The sequence below is a fragment of the Hirundo rustica genome, chromosome 2, assembly GCF_015227805.2.
Source record: "Hirundo rustica isolate bHirRus1 chromosome 2, bHirRus1.pri.v3, whole genome shotgun sequence".
NCBI lineage: Eukaryota > Metazoa > Chordata > Aves > Passeriformes > Hirundinidae > Hirundo > Hirundo rustica.
In genome coordinates this window covers 104,709,801-104,726,565 of record NC_053451.1, presented here as the reverse complement: position 1 = coordinate 104,726,565, position 16,765 = coordinate 104,709,801, and the positions used below count along the sequence as shown (strand labels likewise).

Sequence of the window (16,765 nt, the reverse complement as noted above, 5' to 3'; positions counted from 1 at the left end):
GTCACAAATGACCTCATACACTCCCAAAGCTACTGAAGATGGGTCTGCAAAATCTTTTTGTAGGGGTGACGCTTTAAGTTATAAGAATTTGTAGTGAAAATTATATTGGAAAGCAGAAAATTAAAATGAAAACTTGAATTTAATGTGAGGTAAGCATCTGTTACAGCTACTGTGCCTTAAAACCTGTACAGTATGGAGAGAAAATGTAAAGGATAGCTCCAGAAAAAGTCATTGCAGAAATAGTCATAATACCAGTAACAGATACGATGTCAGAATTTATATAGGGTTTTCTTTGTGATAACAATTCAAAGTGCTCTGCATAATCAATCCTTTAAAATTGTCTCTTTATGAACTACTCAGATATGATAAACTTCAAGATATGCTTTGCCAGCTTTCAGAAACTGTTGTTTTTTATCTTTATAGACAATGTATTTATATCAGCATTTGTAGTGAATCGATTAGCTAAAAAAACCTCAGGCTCATTAGTGTTCTCCTTCAAGTAAGTGGAAATGGCAGCCCAGCATAATGTTTTTAAGCAGATTTCTGATCTCAGCCAAGAAATGCCCGAACTAAAGTAAAATTGTAACTGGTAAGGCTAAAGAGATGGGGAATTTCAGAACATATTTCCATGGTCTAGAGGTGGTAATGTTTGTAACACACTACAAATCCCAAAAGTCTTGAATTAGTACTAGTCAAGAGGTAGAGATAATTTTTTATTTTTCACTAGAAATGCTGATATCTGAGTGGTTTTTTTTGTTTGTTTGTTTTTGTTTTTTTTTTTTTTACTTTTGAAACTGCTGTTTATTGCAACATCTTGGACCACATACATGTGGATCATCAGCATCTGGGTTGCACTTAAAATATATATATAAATTACAAGTATCATGTCTTTATGGACATTAGGTCTTTCAGAGAACAAAAAATTAGAATTCATGTTGATCAGAAAGGCTTCTATTTGACAGCTATCATTTCAGAGCCACTGAGGGAAATTTTGTCTCTTCTTCAAGTTTCTTTGGTGTCAAAGCTTTGTGTTGGCGCAGGTAACAAGAAATTTTGATAACAGTATAACAGGAGGAATATTTCCACCTGACTTTCCTTGTCTTAAATAAAAAGGTCTGTTGTGTCTGACTAGACCTGCTGTTGGACAGCACTTGGCTGCAGCTCCTTTGTGTGTGCACTGCTGAGCTGCAAACGGTGAAAGGGTCAAAACTGTCCTTCACTCCCCGTGTCACACTGCCTGAACTGAGATGTAAATTAGAGAAAGAACATATGTATGCCAAAAGCAGCATACGGCTTTCAATAACTTCTTCATAGTGAAGATAGCAAAGTTTGGTATTAAAAAGATTATTTTTTGCGTTTTGGTGGAAACTATTTTTTGCCTTGCATTCTTTGTCAGACAAATTGAAAGAATAAAAATTCTGACCTTTCTCTTTTAGTTTTGAAATCCTGCGTGTATGTGTATGTGCAGCCTACATTTCCATTTTCAGCTGCTTTTGTACATATTTTTACTGGCTGTAGGTAAAGGGGGAAAAAAAAGGAGTTAAAATAATTAAAAAAAAAAAAAGCGTAAATGTTTCTCTTTCCAGTATTTCACAGGGACAATGCCCAGAAAATATAAATGAGAGAAAACATATTTTAAAAGACATATGATATATGCTCAGCGATATGAGAGTTGCTCTCATTATCCTGACAGAAATATAACAAATGTTTTGAAATATTTTGTAAAAAACCATGCAGGAAAGTAAAGTAGGATCTTTCATTTAGTCGACCAGATATCTTTGGAAAGGAGTCAAGGGATGAACTCCCTCCCCTTTGCAACTTAAAACATCTCTGTGGCATCCCATCACAGTATTAACGTGTTAACCTGAAGCACATTTGACTTCCTACTGCTTCCTCTGGCATCTGTGTGGACAGTGATCACCATATGATATAAATATCAAAGTAGCTGCATGGAGAAGCTGGTTGTAGCAAGAGCTGCCCATCAAAGGGAGAGGAATTAAAGCAGATCCACTGGCACTCCAGGTCACTGTCTCCAAAAGATCAAGGCTTTTACCAGATGTGTAGGAGAATTAGAGAGTCTAAGGAGATAGTCTGGCTTTATTTCGCCTTGACAATTCACTAGGGCAATGAAAGGAGACATGTCCCTGGATTTACCTTTTGTCCAGGTTTTTCCTTCTGTAGAGCGGTGTGTTTGTAATTCTAGGCTAATTCTGCTCCAGACTAACTGACATTCATGACCTCTGTCCCCTTCTTACCTTACTGTAACTGATACCCTTTTCATTCCCAGTGTGCTATTTCCTGGGAATGGCCAGATGTCTTTTAAATGACATAATGGGAACAAAACTCTTTCCTAGGCCTCCTAATGCCATAAGAAGTCATTACCTTCATTTCCCACTTGCACTTTTGAAGGAGCATTTTTTAACTCTTTTTATCACTTTTTCCAAGTGGAGCAGAATTTTCTTCAAGCAGCCATACCCGTTATCCGTGTGCAATTCACATGGTGTGTAAGAAACACTTCCAGTTTGGAATCTTTAGAGCATGGATGACCTAAATCATGATCCACAGCCTGGCTAAACAGTATTGTGAAGACAAGGGCCGCATCTCCAACTGGGAGCTCTCTGTCTGCTCCCAAATAGAGCTCCTTGCTGCCTCTTTTCCAGGGTTGCATTTGTGACTGAGATAGTGGTGAGTAAGAGCTCTATAAATGGGTTCTGGTGAGGAGTAAACATCATGTGGTCGTTCACTTTGGAAGCTTGCTGAGTGGGAGGCATTTACTGAACCTTGGTGCACTTGCTATAATCACTGATCTTCTCTGAAGTGCTAATGTCTGTTTTCTCCAGTGTAAAGTTACTTCTTATAAAAGAGGATCCCTTAACGGAGTTTTGGGGTTAAATATATAGGGCTGGGAACTACCAAAATGAGGAAAAAAATATATATTTTGTGCCCAGGTGATTAATGCATGGTCTTTAATTAAATAATACTAGCACCAATTGTAGTAATTTTATTGCATATGTGGAGATACAGCCAAAAACTGGATGGATTTTATGTTTCTTCATTTTTCAGCTAGCATGCTCTCTAAGAACAGAAAACACTAACAATTGGGATTACTAGTGTTTTTTAAAAAATAAATATTTTGTCTGCTTGCTGTTAACTAGTTGAGTGTTTTCAGAGAATAAAAGGTGCAGCATTAAAAACTGTGATTTTGGAAATGGAAAAAAATGGAGAGATTTTGCAATACATTACTTTGTTTGCATTTCTTTTTGAAGTTGCATCCGTGTTGAACAAAAAATGCATTAAATAGTTTCTTATATAAAAATAGCTACTGCTTTTTTCTGTGATCAGAAACCTCAGGGATCCAGTCTTTTGTATTCCAGAAGCTGACACTGGCATCCAACTGACTGCAATCATAGCCTTGCAAATTCTCAGTCAGGGAATGGAGGAGGTCTTGAGGGCTGAAAAACCCTCTAATTCCATGATTCAAAGTGCTCCTGAGCATGTGCTTATGTCCACCCTTAATCAGGATAACATTAAAGCATCTGCTCTCAAGTTTATTCTTTATTTAAATGGCTGAGGGTTGTTCAGCGCAAGGTTGATTGGAGCAGTGAGGGAGTCTGGTGATAACCTGCAGCAGCTGAAAGAATCACCAGAGAACATAACTGTGAGGATTATTAATGTACCATAAGCAACCTATTTTTGAGTTTACAGGCTCCCATTGATCTCTGGAGGAGTTTGTGCTCTAAAAATAATGTGCCTTTGGGAGCTGGGACAGGGAGAATTGGAGCTGGCCAGTGGGAGGTCTGAGTGGATTAGAGCATCACAGGGAGATAATAGAGGGTCCACTGACTGCAAAGGGAGCTCAGGTAGTAATTATAAGCAACCAGAGAGCAGAGAGTATACCTGAGAGAAAGATAATACAGTTACCAGGTGTTAAAATAGCACAACTTGCAAGCAGCATGCTTTAGAGAAAATTTGAGCCAAGTGGGCTTGATTTTCCTCAGCACCTGGGCCCTAAGGAGAGATTTATTTTTCATCATGGCAATTTGTTTTTTGCTTCTTTTGAATGGCAAGTGGCAGGGTTCCTGGGCTTTTGGGGTTTACTGCTCCTCCTGCTAACTAGCTACTCTTGTAGGTCTCCTGGAAGGCTGAGTTTCCTTTGGTTAGAGCTGCTGTGTCCCAGCTGTGACCGGAAGAACTGGACACAGCAGGTCTTTTGGTCCATTGCCTAGTGAGAGACCTGTGTCATGGAAGGAGGAAAGAGGAGAGGTGCTTGTTTGGCTGGGTGGGATACAGTGCCAGTTTGGACCTTTCAGCCCTGAGGAGCTGAAATACCTCATGGAGGTATTAAGGGATGTTAATATTGATTTCAATGGGAGCTGAAGGTCAGAGGTGTGGGAACTATGAGGAAACAAAGGACAAAGAAGTATTTGAAAAAATGGAGCTTGTTACCAAAACTAATCCCTTCAACCAGATTACTTGTCTTACTAGCAACACAGTAATATTGTTTATAGCACCTCACTGGTTTAGTTTGTAAACTCACCGATGGCTCCCCAACAAGACAGGGGCAACAGGGACCTTGCACATAGCCCGTGAATCCACCTTGACCCTCATGAGGACACCTTCCCCTGGGACAAGCAAAGCCTCTCCCAGGCTTACAGACTGCCTGAGCCTCATGACAACCTCAGGAAAGCATCCAGTCCAATGTCCTGCTCAGGCCGTTTTCAGGTCATTGCTCATGGCCATGTCCAGTCAGGGTTTGAATATCTTCAAGAATGGAGTCTCCACAACCTTCCTGGGCAACCTAGACTAGTGTTTTACCACCCTGACGGGAAAAGAAGTTTTATTTCCTATTTAGATGAATTTGCATGTATTTCAATTTGTGCCTGTTGTCTCCTTTCTTGTCACTCAGCACAGTGAGGGCAGTCTGTCCTTTTTGTACCCAAGGGCTTTTTACCCATCTTCTCTGTATTACCACAATCCTTGGGGGCTGATATGCCTAGCACAGGATGGCTGTCATTAGGAGCTCAGGAGGTAAGGAAAGGCTAAACTACTTAAAGAAGATAAGAATGGAGCTCCCATGCATGGCAGATGTCTCCTCCAGAGAGACACCTGCAGAAAATGCAGCCTTAAATCTAAGATGCTGAATCTGCTAGAAAGGTACAAAAAATTATCATGTAATCCTAAAACCCAAAATGCTGAATTACAGCTGTCCATCAGGCCACAATCTGCCCACAGTGTGTTTGGAGGCAGAACCTGTCCCTGGCCTCTTTCAGCAGAAGGATCAGAAAACACTTGCCATGCTGAAGACCACACTGTGCTCAGAGTTGCCTGCTGTGCCCTGCACACTCTTTCTCCTGATCCCAGGCTTGAGCCCTCGAGTTCATCCATAGCCAGCAATGTTTTATTCACATACCACTTGAAAACAGGCACCCTGTGATACTCAGGAACAGGCACAGAAGAGTTTGAAAGAGGAAGGAGAATAATCCTGAATGCTGAAGCACAAGGAGAGCTCGTGTAGGCAGGAGGTAATTATATAGGACAGGATTACATGTGTGTGTGTATCCCAGGGAGCCATCAAATACAGCCCTAAAGCTGGATTTTGGTTTTGAGATCAGAAAAAGAAAGACCTAAAATTACCTGACTGGGAGGAAATTTCAGCTGAAACAGAGCAGTGCGTTGCCTTCCTGAGCCCAGCTATGAGATGGCTACGCTGTTTGATGGCTAATGGCCCCAGAGAGTATTGGTAGCACTACACATGGTGTTATGGCTGCTTCATGGTGGACAATAACACCCTCTCACTTTCTTTCAAGATAAATTAATTAACATTTGACTTCTTTATTTAAAGGTTGCCATCACTTTCAGTATAAGCCATGCAGGGTTTCTCTTAGTAGCACCTCTCTTCTCTAGGGAAGAGTTTCTTCTGAAAGCTAAGCAATCCCAGCCTTTTGAATGTCCCTCCACTCTTTGCTCAAATGTGCACAGCCTGCAGGTGCTCAGGAGCACAGCAAAAACTCCCTCCATGTAACACATCCTGAGATACAGATGGTTGTCATTTTTTTGTCTGTCCTGTGACTTTTTCTCCATTTTCTAAGCCTTTGTTTAAAGTTCATGAGTTCAATAAAACTTACCAAAAGTAGACATATTCCTCCACCTCAAATACTTGTATTCTTAGCTGATTAGACATATATGCTGAGAAAGTTAGTGTCTTGACCTTTTGGAAATTAATTGCAAAACCTATTTTCAGGTTTTCAATATTACGCTGTCTGGAACCACTGATATCAATACCAACCATGGTATTTCTTAACTTCAAAGAGAACAGAAATAGGCCCTATGCTGGGCTTCAAATTAGCTGTGACTATGCAGGAAAAAGTCACTGTAGACAGGTCAAAGGAAATTGCTCATCACTCCCCAGACAGAAGCTAAGTGCCGCACCACCCCCCCCCCCCCCCCCGCCCTTGCTTTGGATAAACAAATAAATCAGTGAGATTTATGAAAAGAACACAGAAAATACTTTGCTGCTGTGTCTAGAATACTGTCATCGGTGCTGGTCAGTCATGAGAATGAAAGCAGAATTAGGGGAGAAGCGGAGCTGTGACAAAGGTTGTTAAAGGAAGATATACACTACCAAAAGAAGAGAGGCTGAAAATTCCCCAGGACTATTCAGTTTGGATGGCATCTCACCAGTGAAGACTCTAATGGGCAGAACAGAAAAAGGAAGAGAAGAAGACAACCAGAGCACTTTAAAAAAAAAACTTAAAATACACAGACCTATCTATGTATTTATCCATAAGTAGCATTTAATGGTAAAATTCAATACCATTTTTATGGACTGATGCATCCCTACACCCTGCAACGTGGCCACGTGGCAGGATTTGCCTCCTGTGCCTTTTGAAGCAGTAGCAGGGCTTTCCTGGGGCTGAGTCCCACTCAGGTCTGTGTAGGGCTGGAGCTGCCCAGCTCCCTGCCCCGCTCCCACACTCTGCTGGGTGGCCGGGGGTGAGATGGGCAGAGCCCCAGCCCCTGTACCCAGCGCAAAACTCAAGGCTTTAAAGGCCTGAAGTCTTGACAGAATCATGAAGCTTCATCGGACAGAGATCTGGAGGGTAGGCGGGAAAAGCTAGTGGGTCACAAAGATTTGTGTTCCCTGAGCTTGGCTGTAAACAAGAGTTGTCAGCATGGAAAAATTGCAGGTGTGGGGAGTGTCCTCCCCCTCACAGCTTTTCTGCATGATCTGAAAATACCCGTGGGTGCACTGATAATGATTAATTGCTGGTCTTGTATTTGTTGCACAGGTCTGACAAGTGAAACTGAATGGATTCCAATGAGTGGAGAAAATTTCAAATATTTTATATATTTGTATGAAGACTATAAACTTCCCAACTCTTCAATACCCCATAGGAAGTATCTTCTTTGTACATTTATATCAATGCTTTCTTGTTTCTTTGCTTTCCTAACATAGGAAAGTAGTGCTGAAATAAAACAACTAGCAATGAATATGTGTATGTGCAGGAATGATTTTGACCTGAGAATGGGGAGTAGTGTAATTTCAAGTTAGAGCAAAAGTAGGAAAAAACTTCTGAAATTTACATCATTATTTTCAATTAATTTGGTTTCTTTATTTTTTTGAAAAATGTTAATGTGTACAAAAGCATTTTTAAATAACTCTCAAAATGCAGAATGTCCTGTTGTGAGTTCCTAGTTATAGAAGAGGAATCATGTATCATGTGTAATAAAGGAAATGAAAATATTAAAAGCAATGGTCTTTCTGGTGAGCTGAGCTAAATTCTTCTTTTGTTGTAGAGACAGTGTTTATTTTCCTCCAGAATCTAAAATGCACTGCTGTTCTGATACTTATGCATCATTTTTATACAATGAGTATACAAGATGTGAGGTAGCTGACAGAAAACCTGCAACCTTTATTCAAATAAACAGTCATCTAGCCTTGATGGAACATGTTCATGAATATTGCTTGAAGGATCATTATCTTCAAAAGCTCAGATCAAAAGGGGACACTGGAATATGGATGCTGGGCAAAAGTAATGTATGATCACAGCACCTCTTACATGGAGTGATTAATCCTTGCATTATATGGACTGTACATAAAGAAGATTGATGCATATTCTATTTTTGGAAATGAGATTTTGTTGTTAGAGAAATTTAATACACTGTGTCTCCTTGGTCTCTTTTATGTTACTTACTGTAAAGGGATATGAGGAGCTGTTTTTAATAATATTCTTCTAATGTTGATTTAAACTATTCTACATACTCTTAAACTCTCTCCCTGGCTCTTGTTTATTCAAATAAAATAAAGATAATTATTCTGGTTAGAAAACAGATTTCAAGTTGAATATTGTTTACAATGACATCCATTTAATTCTCATTTGCTCTCTCAGATAATACAAGAACTAACTGAAATTATTTTTGAATTTTAAGTTTCCATATATTTGCATTACTTTGTACAGGAAATTAGAAAGGAGCTGTACTCTCTGCAGCTCAGTTAAAATGACATTCTTGTATTTTTTACTCTGAATATGTAATATCAACATTGCTTACTATCCTGCTTCATTCTTATATGCTCTGATTTCCCTTAATGCATTTCTTGGGCGTGAACATTCCTGAATGACAGGCTGAAATGGAAATGTCAAGAGATGGAATGCATTAGGAGCACCTTTCATTTACATCCTGATGAGATTAACATGTCTGTTCCATCAAAAATGAACCCTTTTCCCCAGCACTGCTTTATCAGTCACTGATATTGGACTGCATTGGTTCTTGCCAGTATGGAAATTATAAAAAGGAGAAAACACATAATACCTTGATCCAAAAGCATGCCAAAGGTGAGATGAGTCAGGGCCTTGGCTTTTGTTTTCTTTACTCACTTTAAAAATACTAATTTTAGAGAATTGGGGAAAGGTAAAGCCTCATTTCTTCCCTCCGTTTATAGTTAGGACACTTCATAGTGGAAATTCCAGGGGATGGAGAGAGTTGCAACCACTCTCTCCATACCCTGAAATTTCCCAGTCTTCACACCTGAATGTGTAGGTGAAAGAAAAAAAAAAACCATCCCTGACAGAGAAATGTGGTTCTTTTGTTCCAGATTTCAAATCCTTGCTTCCAAATGGAGGGGTACCACCAGGGGCCACTGAAACACCTTCACAGGGGGAGGGACCAGTCAGAGGCAAAGAATACTTTTTCTGAGCTTTGTTTTTCTTTTAAACAAAAATTTTTACACTCCCTTGAGACTGACAGCTAATGGGGAGTAGGATCAGTGAGAACCCTGAGTTAAGTTTTAGGGCTACAAGAAATCCTTAATAAAACATGAAATTAGCAACCAAAATCCATATTGAATGTGATGCCTTGGGAAGGCTGATCTGGAACAGAGACTAGACAGTGCTAAGAGAATAAAGTAGGTATTTATCAAAAGGCCTTAAAGGATATACTTTGGGCAGTACAAGAGCCTGGCCTGGGCTACACCCATGATGGACCCAAAATGGTCACAAAATGGACAACTGGTCGTGAGGTCTCACAATTTTATGTTTTGGTCCATTTGCATATTGGGGTTAATTGTCCAATTACAGCTTCAGATTAGGAAGTCCCATCCTTCTTGTTTTCTCTCCAGTCCACTGTTGTTTATACTTTTGGGCCTGAAAACTTGTAACCCTTGTCCTTGGTCTCCAGCAGGAAAAGGATTGTTTTGTCTACCTACTCTGTGAAGAGAGCTTACTAACACTTAATGAGGCTGAGAACTACATCCCTAGGCAGCACAGAATCTGGAAAACATGAAAGCTTAAAACTTAGGGCATCAAAGGTTTTGACCGTAGGGCACACACGGACCAGTGAAAGATGCCCCCAGCAACTCTGCAGTCTAGTACTTCTGGCATGGCAAATTCTATCCCCCAGATGTTAGATTTTGGCACAAATTTAGGGAAGGATTGAGGTCTTACAATGAAGAACAAGCACAGAAATACATAATAACAGATCATACTAAAATCAAGCCCATTTCCTGTGGTCACATGGGAGTCTTTGGGGGTATGAGCCAAACTCACTGGCAGGTGTGTATTAACACCTCCCTAATGACTACTGCAAGCAAACACTTCCAGCTGAACCAGAGAGATGAGCTCCTCTCTACCCCTATCCCAAACCCATTCAGTGGGGGGCCTATGATATAAAGCAAAATACCCAGATTTCAGTGTCATCCCTGTGCCCTGGACTCTGTACGGTGCTGGTGTGAGACTAACTCAAAGGGACAGTGCTGCCCCGGTGTCACCAAGCACTGGACATGAAAGGTGGGGGGAGAGTTTCCTTTGTTAGCTCCCTACCCAATGCTCTGCACTGTAATTTTTTTTTTTTTTTTTTTTTTTCCTAATGCAAAAGAAAGAGATTTTGTTAATCTAAGAGAAATTGCTCAACGATGTTGTGGCAACATGTTCTGTTAGAAAAAAACAGAGATAGGTATCATGCAGTGTCCACAGCAAAGGCTGTAGTCTAATGGGAGAGCAAGACCCCAACACATTTGGGAAGAGAGTTTTAATCACTGGCCAGTGAATGAAATCACACTCTAAGGACTTCTCTGATTATCTGCACAGAAAAGTCCAAACATATTTAGCTTAGAGGTAAAGATTAAGATAGAGGTAAAATAATAATAATAATTGCTGTTACCTGAAAATTTTGGGGAGTTTGAATGTATCCCCATTGGTTACTCTGGTTTAATCACTTCCAGTTAAAAGATTATATGCTTTCCGCACTTCTGAGGCAAAATTTCTCTTAAAACTCTGGAGGCTTGGATTTATGCATTAATTTAAATTATAGAACTAAACTGGCAGTTTTGTCTTTTCTGTTATGGTGTAAGCTAGTAGTAAAAGCAGGTAGTTAAAAAACAAACAAACAAACAAAAAAACAGTAAAAGCAAAGCCTCCTGTACTGCTTTACATAATGTATCTGTAAAACATCTGTGGTTACATGCAATTGTGTTTATGGATGTGAGTACCCCAAATCAAAGCCTGGAGACACAGCTCACTGAGTTCAATGGCATCTCACCGCGACCGTGCTCAGTGTACTCACAAAAGAAGGCAAAGAAGGTCCTTTTATTTATCTCTTGTTTTATGCAGTCTGTAAATTATTTATGAGAAGGCATTAAAAAATCTGGCACTTTGGCTATTTTTTATTATTAAAAAAATTATGTTGAGAGAAGAGAATCACAGAAGATGGTCCAAGGAAAATAGCTGTATCTTTTCTTTTGCTTTAGGGTCAAAATATTGAAACAATTTTCTTTTGCCCTTGTGACTAAGTCCCAGTTTCTCTAATGTGTGCATATTTAATTTGAATGAGTTTTTGCAGATTAAATAATGCATTTGGAAGAAAGATCCTAATTTTGGTATATAGGCTGCCTAGTACTATTGGTGCATGAATAAACACAAAGAACACTTCCCCTAAAGCCAGTTTTTCTGTCCTCAAAAAATACTGCAGCCCCAAGATAAAATATTCTATAGAGACAAAAACCCTGAAGGTTGGATATAAGCTCAGTCAAATCTGGTAAAATCCAGTTTTCCCTTGTCTTTGGAAGAAGTTTAAAGCCATTTATAAAATAAGCCCACTTATCCATATGTTATGTTTACACCACATTACTTTGCAGTGATCTATGAGGTGGATGCCTTCAAAGTCATCCTGCAGAAGACTGGTGACTGACTGCAAGTGAAGTGAGAGTTCTCTGGCCTTGATACCAGCTGTGGGTTTCTTAAGCACTGGTGGATGCTAAATCTTGTCTCGTAACTAATTAAATTTGATTCTGTCTGGATGTCCTACTGCGAATAGTGATTTAATCCTTTGCTGTATCTTTTGTGGAACTGGGATTAAATTTGTCTTTCTTACAGATGCTGCATCCATAATAAATGTTTTTTACAGGCACCACAATAATTTCTGTTGAGACTAATCTTCATCTGATACAGTGGTTCTTCATTTCCATCTAATACTTTCCTAGCTGAGCAACTGCAGGGTTTTAGTGGTCCATAACACATCTCCCTTCCAACAGGAGACTGACAATCCAAGCCCTGGCATGAGCAGAGATGCAGAAGTCAGCATGCAGCAGAACTGAACATTGTAATGATACAGTACATTATCTATCCTTAACACAGAGCTGTTGACCATGTGAGGCAGGTTTGGGCACAAGGGGCAGGATTCACAGGTTTTTTTGGGCATGAGTAGGATCCATATGAGTAGATGTCATGGGGTGACACTGGCAAGCTGCCAGGCACTCACCAAAGCCACTCACTCACTCACTCACTCACTCACTCACTCACTCACTCACTCACTCACTCACTCTCCTCTGCAGCTGGACAGAGGAGAGAAAATATAATGAAGAGTTCATTATATAGAGTTGAGGTAAGGACTGGGAGAGATCACTCACCAAATACTATCAAGGGCAAAACAGGCTCAACTTAGAGATATGAAGAGAATTTATTGCTAACAAAACCAGAGCAGAATAATGAGAAGTAAGGTAAATCCTTAAAGACACCTTCCCTGCACCTTTCCCTCCTTTCAGCCCCACCTCCTACTCCAGCAGTGCAGGGAGACAGGGAATGGGGGTTATGGTCAGCTCATCTCCTGTAGCTTCTCCCACTGCTCAGGGAGAGGAGTCATTCCCCTGCTGCACCCTGGGGTCCCTCCCATGGGAGACAGTTCTCCATGCATTTCTCCAATGTGAATCCATCTCATGGACAACCATCCCCCTCAAACTGCTGTGGTGTGGATCACTCTACCGCAGGGTGCAGTTCTCCAAGGACAGGCTGCTCCAGCCTGGGAGCAGGGCCCCTCTCTCCACAGGTCCCTCCCAGGATCACAGCCTCCTCTCAGACATCCCCCTGCTCTGGTGGAGGCTCCTCCATGGGTTGCAGGTGGATCTCTGCATCTCCATGATCCTCCATGGGCTGCAGGGGCACAGCTGCTTCACCGTGGGCTGCACCAGGGGCTGCAGGGGAATCTCTGCTCCAGCATCTGGACATGTCCTCCCCCTTCTTCTTCAATGACCTTGGTATCTGCAGAGTTCCTCTCGCATGTTCTCACTCCACTCTTCTCTGGCAGAAAATTACAACTGTGCCACAACTTTTGTTTTGATTTCTTCTTAAATATGTTATCACAGAGGTGTCACCACCATCTCTAATCCGCCCAGCCTCGGCCAACAGCCCATCCATCTTTGAAGCCACCAGGGACTGGCTCTGCCAGACATAGTGGAAGCTTCCAGTAGCTTCTCACAGGAGCCATCTCTGTGTCCCCCCGGCTAACAAAAGCCAGTCCAAGCAAACCCAATGCAGAAAATCAACACAACAAGTGCAGGACAATAATGCAAGTGGGATGAACGCATAGAACATCAGATGTGGGGCTGAGAGGCAGAAGACAGCCTAGCTGTAGGTTTCTGCTTTAAAAAACAGGTTAGGGAGAAGAATGATTTCAGATCTCCTGTAAGGCAGATGAAATATTCTTATAAGCGGCTGGGAGAAATCTCACTATCACTGGTCCTTTCTCTGAGGGGCACTGTCAATTTTCCAATTGCCTGCTGGATATACACCAGAGCAGAGAGGAAAGACTCCAGGAGGTTCCTGGGGTATCTGAAAGATGACCTGACACAGCTTGTGAGTGAGCCAACCAGAGGAGGTGCCCAGCTGGACCTGCTGCTTCTGGACAGAGAACTCGTGGGTAATGTGGTGGTTGGAGTGTGTCTGGGGCAAAGCCATAATGAAACAATAAAAATTTTTGATTCTTGGAGAAGGAGGAGGACCAGCAGAACTGCCACCTTAGGCTTTCAGAGGACAACTGGTCACAAGTGGTAACCAAGGGCTCAGTTTTTGGGCCAGTCCTGTTTAATATCTTTATCAGTTCAGTCAGTTTGCAGAAGACATCAAGCTGGGTGGGAGTGTTGATCTGCTGGAGGGCAGAAAGGCTCTTCAGAGAGATGTGGACATGTTGAATTGATGGGCTGAGGCCAGTTGTATAAGGTTCAGTAAGGAGAATTGCCAGTTCTTTCACCTGGGTCACAACAACCCAAGGCAACACTCCAGACTTGGAGAAAAATGGATGGAAGGCTGTGTGGTGTAAAAGGCTCAGCCTGGGGGTGTTGGTCAACAGCAGCTGAACACGGACCAGCATGCACCCAGGGGGCCAAGAAGCCAATGGCATCCTGGCCTGTGTCAGTGACAGTGTGGCAGCAGGAACAGGGCAGGGATTGTCCCCTGTACTCAGCACTGGTGAGGTCACACCTTACCCAAATCTGTATTCGGTTTTGGGCCCCTCAGTACAAGACAGACACTGAGGGCTGGAGTGAATCCAGAGAAGGGCAACGCACCCTGTTTGGTGGTGGACTTAGCAGTGCTGGGTTAGCAAGGGCTGGACTTGCTGATCCTGTCTTTTCCAAACTAAACAATGCTGTGATTCTGTGATTCTAAAATCCCTGCTGCCATACCATTTCTTTCTTCCCAAATTTTCGAACAGATAGCTCGGCAGGTTCACTCGAGCAGGTCCAGAGGGGTGGTGAAAGATATGTGCTGGACTGAACCATGAGAGATAAATGCTTAGAGAAGGCAAAAGACTTGAGGACAAATCTTAAGGGCCTTTGTATCATTATTGTTACTGAAATTAGGAAACCCATCTTTCCGCTTGCTTCCCCCCAGCAGTCCTTGTGTGTGCTGAGGTGCTGATTTGGAGACGCTGGTGAGCAATGGAAGAAACAGCAGGGTTTGAATCAATAGAGTTCTGCTTCTCAGTGTTGCTGTCACCGTTGCTGACAAGTCTGGCCCTGGCCTGGTGACCTAGTATTATAAGGGTCAGGAGAATATCCAAATTTGTGCTTTCCTACAGAAACGAGGTAAAAAGCACATATTCTTAAATGTCTTATTGCACAGACAGGTAGCAAACGTACACACACACACAAAATCAAATAAAACAAAGTCCCCTGCCCTGTGAAGCACATAGTGTCCTTCTCCTCCCTCTTTCCATGACAGACACATGTCACTGGAGCTGGGGTATGGTTTACCAGCCCGCTGGCCTTCACGATGTTCTCGGCACTTCTCGCACACTCCCTGCATGCACATCCGTACGCTCATCCTCTGTTTTTATTGCTGAAGGTTATCGAGGGTAAACGAAGGCCTTCAATGCCACTTTCTATGGCCAGTTTAGGTCTCTCAGATAATCTCCTGTGAGGTCACCCACCTCTTCTAAATGTCATGCACGCATGTGATCTGAAGGTCTTCACAGTCTGTCCTCATGCCTGAATGACATCCCAGTGACTCAGCCACTAACACCTCTGAAGGAGGCCAGCCCTTAATTCCCTGCTATGGCTGTTTCTCCAATAAAATGTTACTGAGCATCCTCACTCTGAGACCAATTAAGTAGGGCAGTGCAAGGGGTAAGAGGTCTGTGGAGATCGGGAAAATGACACTGGACAGCATCACATAGTTGGGAAAATTCATTTGACATCAAATTCATATGGTCATGACTCAAATGTGGGCTCTTGCCTAGCACTTGGAAGGAGACGAATGTGCTCTGCATGTGCAACACATCCAGCAAGACAGCTGGAATCACCTGTGTTCTGACCTAAACCCAAAGGCCAGGTCAGCTGCAGGTGTAAACACAGCTCTGCTGGTTTGTACCATGGATTTATCACCAGCCTTCACCTGGAAAAGAGCCCCAGCTCTGGAGGAGCCTGATTCAGAAAGACATGAGGTGGGACCACAGACTCCAAAACCCCTTTCTTCTGGGGTGGAGGCAAGCCAGGGAGGCTCTTCTCCTTCCCTTCTCTTCCCTCCAGCAAGACCCAGGCTCTGCTAGCCTGGTGTCTCTTGGGATTGCACCCATCTAGCCTACTTGGTTGAGGCTTCCTGCCCTGCTGTCCTTCAGGGAGCTCCTCACATCTGTGGGGGGAAAAGCCCAGTGCCCAGGATTTCTAGTCCTTCCCCACAAAGATGGGACTGTCTCATCCCTCTGTGAGCTTCTTTAGTGTGACTGGGTTTTCCTCTCTGAAGTCATTCTGTCCTGCTGGAGCAGCAAATGAACCAGCACACTGGGGAAGTGATTTTGCCTTGCAGGATTTTGGGACATGCCATGTATGTCAATGTGGAGGTATAGATTCTCCAGAATTTGTCTTGTTGTATCCCAGCAGTGTCACTGGTGTTGCATTGTCTAGCAAACCTTTACCAAGAGCAGCTTCCAGTTCTTTGAGGGGATCTCTCTTCTGCACCTCTTTCAACTTGGTATGGTACAGCATAAATCAGATAGAAAAATAAGGCTGTTGCTTGTCTTGCTTATTGGTTTGGGTTTCTTGGCTTAGTGATATTTTGCACGGCTTGCTCCTTCTCTTCAAGAAAAGAGAGAAGAAAGTGACATCCAGAAATACAAATTACTAATATCCAGAACAAGAAATATTTTTCCTCTACCAATCTAAAAAAGAAAATTACCTGTTTTATTTATCTTTATGTCGTGTAGGAGGAAAAACAAGAGAAGCCAGCTCTGACATGAGTATTGGTGGAGTTAATTTCCACACTAATGCGTTCAGTTGTCAAAAATGCATTTTTTATGGATCCATCTCAGCAGAAGTTCTCATGTCATGACATCCCTGGGAAGCAGCTTTATAAGGAGCAGTGATGCTGGGCACTGACCTTCCAATGGCTCTTCCTGTGAAGAGAGGTAGTGCTTTCATGCCCTTTGTCCTGTATATGCCCTTTGTCCTGTACATTTTCAGCTTATTGACATGTTTAGTAAGTTTTGCAAACAGCAATTATGA

The 16,765-nt window shown here is 42.1% G+C and overlaps 1 protein-coding gene across 3 annotated transcripts in view; it reads left to right on the top strand.

Annotated features, from left to right (window-relative positions):
- SMPX (small muscle protein X-linked) overlaps positions 1 to 11,866 on the top strand; it is a 43,249-nt gene extending 31,383 nt beyond the window's left edge. For 2 of the 3 annotated variants that reach the window (XM_040053717.2, XM_040053733.2), the window contains exon 5: positions 7,290 to 11,623. The gene's annotated coding sequence lies outside the window, so the exon portion shown is untranslated. The other variant, XM_040053732.1, reaches the window with a different exon arrangement.
- Positions 11,867 to 16,765: the final 4,899 nt, after the last annotated feature.